The following is an 11,166-nucleotide window of genomic DNA, read 5'->3' on the forward strand; positions in this document are numbered from 1 at the left end:
TGTAATTATCAATACCGTCAAACGTTGTACATTTTCTTATGTCTCTCCATCATGTGTTTTTGATTGCAGACTCCCCTGATGAATGGCTATTGTTTGAACCCAAAATGCATTGGGATGAATTACATCACTAGCCTCCAAAGAATGTCAAGACTAGTGCTCATGTGAAAGAACCATTTACAATAATCATGCCTTTGCAATTAAAATTGACTTGATTCAGATTTCGGTTGTGAAGTGATATTATGTGCGACATTTTTGTATGTCGAATATGTGTATTGATGTACTTACACATTCTTTTCTTTACTGTTAAAAGAGCATACATTAGAGACTCAATTTGTTTTTATCCCTATAGTTGGGATCCAGTAGTGCACTCTGTGTCTAGAGTACTCGTTCTAGGTACATGTTGAATATTCTAAAAGTGGCATTGTCAGAATTGCAATTTAAAAAACAACTTCACCATGAGTTGTGTTTTTAAATTGTGATTCCAGAGACATCAAATATGGGGGTCACATCTATTCTTAATTGGAAATGACACTTATAAAATGTAATAAGTCAATCCCAATGTTATCCTATGGAAGAGATAGACCTTGCAGTAGTGAAAAACGAATTTAAGTGTATGTCACTGTATGCATCCAACCCCTGGACTGTCCAGGGCCTATCTTAGGGGTGAACTATATGTAATAAAAATGAAAGTTTGGGCCAGGCAAGTAGGTTAGCCTGCCAGGCCGAAATGGCAGTTTAAAACTGCACACACAGGTTCTGCAGTGGCAGGCCTGAGACATGTTTAAAATCATACTTCAGTGGATGGCACAATCAGCGCTGCAGGCCCACTAGTAGCATGTGATTTACAGGCCTAGGGCACCTGTAGCGCACTTTACTAGGGTCTTATAAGTAAATCAATCATGCAAATTGTGGAGTGGAGAGCATATGCACTGAAGCACTGATTAGCAGTGATAAGGTGCCCAGATTCCTAAAGCTAGCAAAAATTAAGTCAGCAAAATAGTCAGAAACAGGAAGTTAGAACGGCAAAACGTCAGGGGAAACCATCCCAAGGATGCCAGGTCTAACACTGGTAATTTTTATTTTAACTACAGCTCCTATTATTTGGGCCCCTAAATTATGGAGCATTCTTCCTCTCAACCTGCGCTTCAGGTCTTCAGAAGAGATTCTTCGTACACAGCGTGAAACCTGGATATTCTACAGGCTTTCCCTGGCTTGCTGTAGTTGTTCTATTTCTCTAGCACTGAGAATCCCTGCATATGAAAATATGCGCTTTACAAATCTATAAAATGGAAATAGAAACAGAGTAGTTGAGAGGTCGGGCATATGTTAATACATTATTGACTGTCTATCTGCACCAAACCTTACATATTTGTATTTTTAGTATAAACTTCACAGCATGTTTTGATGAAAATAATTTGTTACAACTGCAATTTTCTTCAGTTATCATGTAACCAGGAGATGTCTTACCATAAGATCATAAATTATTTTCTTTCAGTAGCATTTGATGTGAAAATTTAAGAAGTGTACACAGAGAAAGGGGATTTTATATTTACTGTGTACCTGTACAGAGATTAATAATCAAGAAATGTAGATTTTAAAAGACTTTTAAGCAATTTAACCACTGGGATAACTACAAACGTTAGGCAGGTTATTGGAAGCATTTGTGCCATGCAGTGTCATAACAACTTTGTGCCCCACCCATTTGAACCAAGAGGACACTCATATCATTGATAGTGAGGCGGTGGCGGCCGCAAATGACAAAAGCATTAAAATAAACAAGCTGCGGGGGCGTGGCCAACCGGGCAGCGAGATGGCCGCTCTGTGAGTGAGCTCCGCCGGCTGCACTTAGTAATCCTGTAAAAATTCACGGCGGACGCCCCGGTGCCTCATCGAGCGGACTCTGGTGGCTGCTGGACGAGAGGGAGCTGAGTTATGTGCCTGGACGCCCGGGCCGAGTCTTCATAGAGTCGGCGGCCCGCCGCCTTGGAGCCCGAGGCGGGAGTGTGCGGCTACTGTGGCCCGCGGGAAGCGAGGCCTGACGGCAGGCGCCGGAGCGCGACTCACCAGCCGAGCTGCGTATGCGGAGCACCCCGGACCAGCACTGGCAGGCCACTAGAGTGCTACACCCATCCAACGCGGGCGCGGACATCGGAGATTTCCAGCGGGCCTAATCTGGTGGAGCCCTGCAGGCGAGGCCGCCATTTTAAATGGGAGCTCGGAGGTTGGATGGCGGCTGCACGCGGAGGCGATCTACCCTGTCGGGCCTAGGAACGGCCCCGAAATGAAGCACCCGCATAGCGGGGAAAGCCGATAAAGCGCTGTTGTGGACCCGGACAGACGGTTGCCGTAGGCGGGTGCCTTCCCGAGATCTGCGACCTGACGGTGAGAGCGGGGGGCGCGGGTGCGACATTCCCCCTGGCTTAGCGACTGGCTGTGGGGAGCGGCGCCTGTGCGGGGGGGACCGCGCGGTGCTCATCCCCGCCCCGCCGTGGGTGAGATCGAGTCCCCTCTGTAACATGCTCCTGTTAGCGGCCTGGGCTGGGCATACTGTTGCTCTCTGCTGACTGTGCTCCATCTGCCCTATCGTTGGAGACATCACTGGTGTACCCGCCATGACAGACGCGCGTCTCTGATACCTACGGTACATTGGCCGGGGGCGATGCCTTGCGAATGCCTAACATAAGCGGGACGACATGGAGGCACCCCTGATTCCCTCCTGAGAACGGCGCCTACGCCATGTAGCGCGAGTGCTGTGCGGCGCAGCATCATTCTACTGGATGCGGGAGACACGGCAGGCATATACATCAACTGCAGGCTGGCCGAAGTTGCGGACACGAATGCAAGTTGTATGACCAGGGAGCAGCGGGGCTGGGACACGGGCCTCGAGGGGCGCCTGTGTGCGGGTGCTCCGGGGACGGTGCTGCGATACTGCACACTGATAATTGATCCTGCAGCGACGCGGACGTGGCTGACCTGCCGTGGCACACAGAGTCGAGCCTGTGGCACTGGGTGCTGAGTCATCTGCATCTTATTGACCGGGCCTGGTGGCCGAGAGAGGGGGCGACCTACCGCTGCCACACATCCCATTGAGGGGCCTAGTGCCACCGAGATAGGCGACACTCGAGCTTGGGTGCACAGCTGGAACTAAAGTGTAATCCGGCCAGTGGGCACGCCTGAGGCGCCGCGATGGGGGGGAAAAACGATGCCAGGCAGCCCAAACTCACTTTTGACCACAAGCGCCATGCCAAACAACACGCGGCGGAACTGGAGTCGGCGGAGTCCTCCTCGCAGTGCACTGACTCGGATGTGGACTTCAGGGCTCTGATGCTGGAGGTCCGATCGAGCCTCAAGAGCATCGATACCAAGCTGGACGCCATGTCCTCACAACTGGAATCGGTTAAAAAGCAGGTGGACACTCACGAAACAAGACTGGACTGCCTGGAAAACAGACACACCGAGTGCTGCGAGTTCCAACAAGATACCAAAAGAACTCTTACCGCTGTCGAGAAGGAGCTGGAGTTCCTTCGGGCTAAGACAGATGATTTGGAAGCACGCTCTCGTCGATCCAACATCCGCATAACAGGCATTCCGGAGACAACGAACACTGGCAAAATGGAGGTGTATGTGTCCGACCTGCTTCACGAACTCTTTGACCCTGCGCTCTCACAGGTCTTCACGGTCGAAAGGGCGCACAGATCGCTTGGGAAGAAGCCACCGGTGGGAGCGGCGCCGCGCCCCATTCTTGTTAAGATTCTGAATTTCCAGGACAGAGACCTTATCTTGCGCCTAGCCCGAGAGAAAGGAAAGATAACGCACAGGGGCAACAGCATCTCCTTCTACCCTGACTTTACGCCTCTGGTGCAGGCCGCCCGGGAAGAATTCTTGCCTGCCAAAAAGCTGTTAATTCAAGCAGGCGTTCAGTACTCACTGCTCTATCCTGCAAAATTGAGGGTGTCGCATGAAGGCACCACACATCATTTCACAGACGCCAAATCGGCGCTGAAGTTTGCAAAACATATTGGGGGTGCTGGGGCGAGAAGGAAGTCACCAAGAGTAGAGGAAGGAGACGGACATCTGAGTGACAATGACTGATCACATTGTGAATGTGTGGTGTGCAATATACCCATAGGCTGTATCCCTCGGATGGTCAACTCGAGACTCCCTTCAACTCACAGTTGCCCATACGGCCTGTTTTTGATTCCGGGTGGGCGCGGAGGTGATGCTGCCGTTCTTGGTGATCTGTTGCTGGACTAGGTTAACAGTGTGAGGCTCTGCCGGGGTGCGGGTTGTGGACTGGGTGTAATGACCAACGCTGATGCTGTGAATGGACTGTTAAAGTGCAGCCACCCTGTGCAAACGGGGGTGTACGCTAGGAGCACCACGCCCCCATGGGGTGTCTCCCACTGTTTTTGTGTTTAGGGTGCCAACACGCTATGCGTGTATTTGGAGGGAATTTGCCACAACCTGATTGGGGGGTTGGTGCGGGTGGGGGGGGGGAGTTGAGAAGTTTCAAGTTACTCATGTATTGGTACGATGGAAATGGTTTCTTACAACGAGTCAGGGTTACGCTTTATCCTTGCACAGGGTACACATCCCAGTTGGTGGACACTATGATGTACAGCAGCACTGTACATACTACGCGGAGCGGGAGGTGTGATGATGGACGCTAGGATATTGACATGGAACATTAGAGGTCTCGGGGACTACATAAAGGCTAGATTAATGCATGGGTTCCTCTCCAGACATAAGGTAGATATATGCTTCCTCCAGGAAACGCATATTAACTCCGTTCCATCGCCTAGATTGAAACACTCACGGTGGGCATGGGTATACTCCGCCATTTATTCTAACTACGCTAGAGGGGTGGCGATCCTCATTCGCAGTGGGCTGGACTGGACAGAACACCGCACTATATTGGACAAAGATGGTAGATACGTTATAACACATGGCACACTCCAGGGGAGACCACTGGTGCTGGTGGCCGTGTACTGCCCTAATGTAGATGACCCAGAATTCTTCAGAGCTGTATGGGCCCAGATCACGCTACTGGATTGTTCGACAGTTATCCTGGGTGGGGACTTCAATGTGGTGCTCAATGATGCGTTGGATCGTAGAGGCGCTGGGGGGCCCACGCACACTAGAGCCCGTCAGGCTATCTTAGATATTATGGAAGAGGGCCTGTTGGCGGATGTGTGGAGATCCAGACACCCCAATGTCACTGTGGGGACATGCATAACGAGTCAACATGCAGCTTGGTCTCGCCTGGACTACTGGCTGGTGTCGCCAGATGTGGCTTCCTGGGTGGTGGGGGTGGACATTCAGGCCAGGTCGCTCTCAGATCACGCCCCCTGCTTATTGGAGATAAAAGCGCCAGATGCCCCTACACGCGTTTTCTCCTGGCAGTTACCCCCTCATGCGCTTACCGACTCCGCCTTCACTGAAGAGATCAGGGCAGACATTGAGAAATATTTTGCAGACAACGCGGGTCAGTGTCCACCGAGGCCGTCCTGTGGGACGCGTTTAAGGTGGTGATCCGTGGCCAGTGCATCTCAAGACAGGCGGGTGTCCTAAAAGCACTCCGCCAGACCCTCGGCAAATTGGAGAGGGAGCTACAAGAGTTAGACGTGCACTTCTGCAATGATCCATCACCCGAATTGGCGGTACAGATGAAGGCCAAACTGCTGACATTCAGCAAAGAGGCACAGCGTGAGGTGATATTCCTGGCCAAGCACGCAGAGGCGCGTACATACGGGGAGGGGGACAGACCGAGCAGAACCCTAGCGAGGCTCCTATCTCCACGCGCACAATCAAACTATATTCACCCCATTAGAAGCAAAGAGGGGACACTCATAGTTGGACAGGAAGCGGTTCTTAACACATTTACAGAATTTTACTCGACTCTATATACCTCAAGACAGGCTACCGCTCCGGAATCCCTAGAAGGTTTCCTGGACTGAATAGCCATAGTATGGTTTAACGACTTCCATCGCCGGTATATGGATGCCCCATTTACTGCCAAGGATATAGCTCAGGTAATAATGAGTATGCCCGCAAACAAGGCCCCGGGTCCGGATGGTCTGACGACGGCCTTTTATAAGGCCTATGTTGAAGAACTGGCCCCCAGACTTCATTCTGTCTTTGCCGAGGCCCTGGAGTCTGGCTCCCTGCCCGACTCGATGCGCGAAGCATTAATAATAACGCTGCTAAAACCGGACAAGGATAGCCAGGTGTTGGACTCGTACCGCCCCTTATCACTAATTAACGTTGATGTTAAAATCTACGCTAAAATCATCGCGGACCGACTGCAGCCCCTGCTCCCCATGGTGGCACTGCCCGATCAATCTGGGTTTATCCCTGGCCGAGCCACGTCGCACAACCTTAGAACGATATTTTCAATATTAAACTATCTACATCCTTCCATACAGGCGGCGGTCATTTTTTTAGACGCTACGAAAGCGTTTGACTCGCTGGAATGGCCCTAACTTTTTAGGATCCTCGGTAGGATGGGTTTTAGCCCCCTCTTCATCAACTCGATTAGACTGCTATACAATGCGCCCAGGGCGCGGGTGTGTGTGAACGGTCTGATATCCCAGCCATTTGCTATCTCCCGCGGGACTAGGCAGGGCTGCCCCTTATCGCCATTACTCTTTGCCATTGCCATGGAGCCTCTTGCGGCCAGGGTCAGACAACATCACGTGGCAAGGGGCATCGGATTCAGCTCTCGCAGCTTGCTGATTTCCCTATATGCGGATGATGTCACGCTGTATGTCACCAACCCCGCCGAGAACTTAAACCCATTGTTGAGGGAGTTTGTCCGTTTCGAAGGTCTAGCAGGGGTATCCATCAACTGGTCCAAGTCTGTCGCGTTTCCTTTGACAGATACCACATCGGAGGTGCTGTCTGATTATCCCCTGCGCTGGGAAGCTGACGCCGTCAAATACTTGGGGGTCTGGATCAGCCGCAACCTAAATGATCTCTGGACTCTGAATTTTGGCAGGGCGGTGGACTGGTTGGAAGGGAAGATAGAACTGTGGAACAGGCTCCCCCTGTCTTTGGTCGCTAGAATAGCCCTAGCAAAAATGGTGGTCCTTCCCAAATTCTTATATCTATTTGTAAACCTTCCAATACCCCTGACTGTGCACTTTCACGCCCGGGTGCGGGCACTGCTGTTGACGCTGGTCTGGGCTGGTGGTCAGGCGAGAGCATCTTGGGCGCTGCTTACACTCCCGTTGCGGCAGGGTGGACTGGGGGCCCCAGATATGCAACTATACTCGCTATGTGCGCAAGCACAATTTCTACATTTTTGGGTTTTTCCCACCCCTTGTCAACCGCATGTTGCGGTGGAACTGGCTGCCGCGGCTCCGTTACTGCTGAGTGTGGCGTTGTACGGGAGGGCGCCTCGTCCATCAAAAGATGTGGACACAGTGGCCATGCTCCGATGGACATGGCGGGAACTGCAGAGGAGGGCAAAACTCCCACTTCTTTACGCGCCGGCCATTCCCCTGCGAGGCAATCCAATGATGCCCTGCCTACAGGACAGCGGGGGTGACGTCACTATCAGGGGGAAGCCCCTGCACACTTTTGCAGACATCTACCCCAAGGGCACCTTCAGGGAGCCCGGGTTCTGGAGGGGCGGACCCACCCGAGTCCTTTTCTGACCTCTTCACTTACTATAAGCTCAAAGAATCCTGTAAAGCACTGTGGCCTCAGTTTCCAGAAGAACCCCCACAGTTACTGGCGTTACCAAACTTGCTCTCGAGGGCATCTCCCAAAAAACTTGTGTCCCGGCTATATAACTGTATGCAGGAACAGTCCCCCGTTGTTGTACCTTCTTCCATGCACGCATGGAATGCGGAATTGGAAGATCCCTTGTCGGAAGACCAGTGGACCTTCTGCTGCAGACAGCTAACGGAACTATCGCCTAATTACAGGTTGCGACTGGTGCATTTCAAGTTTTTACTCAGATACTATCGTACACCAAAGTCGTTGCACCGCATGGGTCTTAGGGAAGACGATACGTGCTGGAAATGCGGATCCGAAAATGCCTCTTTTATGCATGTTGCATGGAGTTTCCCGAGGCTCGAGGAGTACTGGTCAAACATTTTTGTGGCTATTAATCAAATTTTACTCAGAGCCGATACGCCAACTCCACACCGCGGGTTATTGGGGTACGTTCAAGATACTGCACCGAAGAATAGGAAATTACATGCACTATTGCTCCTCTATGCTAAGAGACAGGTGGCGGTGCGCTGGGGTCGTAGATCGCTGCCTAAGTTCTCTGAGTGGGTGAAGGATGTGACGTATGGTAACACACAACTCGAGCGATATTGAGACTTGATGCCAGCTGCCTCCCGGCCCAGGGATATCTGGGAGCCCTTCCTGCAGTGGTCGCGAGAAAGAGCGGGCTCCCCTAAGTCCACACATTCGGGGTCTGGGGAGGTCTCTGATGACATGGGTTGACGCTGTCAGGTGGGGGGTTGCGTTCGCCTGTGCCGCTGAGCCCGGTGCACTTCCACATTTCATTGACACCCTCTGAGGGCGGTGGGACTAAGCTCGTGCCTCGTTGTCTGGGGGGTGCACTGCCAAGACAGGCCTGACCCGGAGTCCGGATTCAACTGTGCGTAGTCCTGCGCCTCCTGAAATGTACCGCAGTCAGGTCTATATGTGTATTCTTTTCTTTGCGGCCGTGTCCACATACTAACTCTGGGATATCTCCTTTGTAAGTGTTGACCCTCTATTGCTAGAGAAATCAGTTTGGTTTATCCTATGCTGCTTTCCGTTCGTACCATCGTTTGTTTTGTTTCTGTTCATCTAAAAGTGAATTTGGGTGTAAAAGAAAACCGATACTTGTGTACATAATATTTTACAGTGTCAAATTGGTTTTGAGCTCACATGTGTTTGATGACGCCGTGAACGTACGCAACTGTAATGTCATTGATTTGCTAACCTGAATAAACAAAATTAAAAAAAAAAAAAAAACAAGCTGCGGCCGCGAAAGTGACGCGGCCGCAAAAGTGAAAGTGATCGCGATTGCAATTGCGATCGCGCGCTGCGTGCGTGGGGGAGCAAAGACACATGGCGCTGTGCGCGTGCACGCTCACGTGCACTGCAGCTTTAGGCCACAGGCGGCACTTTGAAAAGCCATATACAAAATGTCTCGGCCAGGCCAGCGCATGCGCTGGATCAGGCGAGACCTAAAAACACCTTGAATCCTGCAACTCCATACAATTTCAGACCAATATCCAATATCCCACTTCTAGCGGAAGCTCTGGAGAAATGTGTGCAACTTCAACTGAGCCAACATTTCACCAACTTTAATCTGCTAGACGAATTCTAATCTGGGTTCAGGCCTGGGCACAGCACGGAAAGTATAATTCTCCATATTGTAGATGATGCTCTCCAAGCTCTTGACCAACGCAAAACATGTCTCCTAATTCTACTGGATTTATCCTCGGCATTCGACACAGTCAACCATGCGAAACTACTTGAACACCTCGTATTCAGGATGGGAGTAAGGGGAACCGTTCTAGAATGGTTTAGATCCTTCCTCTGGAACCACACCGAGAGATTCTTAGTCAACTGTAATTTATCTGTTCCTTCCCCGATAATGATCGGAGTCCCCCAAGGATCAACTCTTTCCCCAACCCTCTTCAATCTCTACCTTGAACTGTTAGCTGAATTATTATGTGCCGCCAACCTCTCCTTCCACATGTATGTCGATGATACCCAGATCTACATCAAAATCTCATCTCTAGAGGAGATCTACTCTTTGAATGAGGCCCTAAAGCTGACTGTGCAATGGCTCGCCTGCAACCAGCTCAAACTAAATGCGCAAAAAACAGAGTTCCTCCTAGTCTCCCCCCCTAAAAGTAACACTGACATCCAGGAATGGATCAAGTCGATCACAGCACTAAACTGCACACCAACCATAGTGGAATCTGCCAAATCTCTCGGCATAACCCTGGACACCAACCTGAATATGCAAGACCACATCAACTCGATGGCTAAAACTGCCAGATTTCACCTGAGCTACCTTTGGAAACTAAAACCTTTCCTTTATGCCTCGGCCCTAAAAATGGCAGTCCAGGCATTAGCTATCTCCAGAATTTAATACGGATGCTCAACTCTTTCAGGCCTGCCCAAGTTCTCCACGGCCACCATAAAAGCTTGCCTCAACACCGCCGCCAGACTCTTAACATGTTCAAAAGAATTCGACCACATCTCACCGCATCTGAAGGCACTGAACTGGCTTCCTCTTGAAGCCAGAATCCAACTCAAACTGGCATGTATCACACACCAAATCCCCAGCATATGTCACCCAGAAAATCATGGTTTCTGGAGGAGCCAGAAACTCCAGGTCCGCCAGAGACTTTGTACTCCAGCCACCCCGCTTCCGAAAAGAAAAAACTTACAATTGTGCTTTCTCTGGGGCCGCACCAAGAATCTGGCACTAGCTGCCATCTGTCATCAGAAAAATTCCCTCTCTGTCAATATTTAAAAAGGAAGCCAAAACTTGCACACCGCTCAGTGGCTTTGCTTATTTTTGTTGCTGCTAGAGTTTGGACTGGCTGTCTGCTATCCATATTGTAATGACCTTGTACTCCCACAAATGTATTTGCTGGATTTCTCTGCATTATGATCTGAACATTGTATACACCCTATTATTCCCAAATTTTTCACCTCCTTCTACTCCTACTTATGTGTTTTTTTCTTTGACTATTTCATACTTGTATACAAAGTATTATCCCTGTAAAGCGCTGATTGCGCTCTATAAAACACTAAATAAATTAAAAAAAAAAAAAATTGTGACCGTCTTTTAAAGATTCGGCCTGTCAGTGATCACTTTGTAGATCGATTTTCTGAGATCTATGGTCCAGGGAAAGAAATAGCTGTGGCTGAGTCTTAGGTATTGTTCAAGGGCCACTTGGTTTTTAGGCAATACATTCCTTACAAGAGGGCATGCTATGAAATTAAGATGTGTATGCTATGTGACAGTAGGACTGGGTATGTCTCTAATTTCAGGGTGTACACCGGTAGGGATTCCAGGATTGGCCCTCCTGGTTATCCATCCACTTTTGGAGTAACTGAGAAAATTGTGTCGGAACTTGGTAGAGGACTTTTTAAAAAAGGTCACCATTTATATGTAGATAACTTCTACACTGGTGT

The sequence above is a fragment of the Triturus cristatus genome, chromosome 6, assembly GCF_964204655.1.
Source record: "Triturus cristatus chromosome 6, aTriCri1.1, whole genome shotgun sequence".
NCBI lineage: Eukaryota > Metazoa > Chordata > Amphibia > Caudata > Salamandridae > Triturus > Triturus cristatus.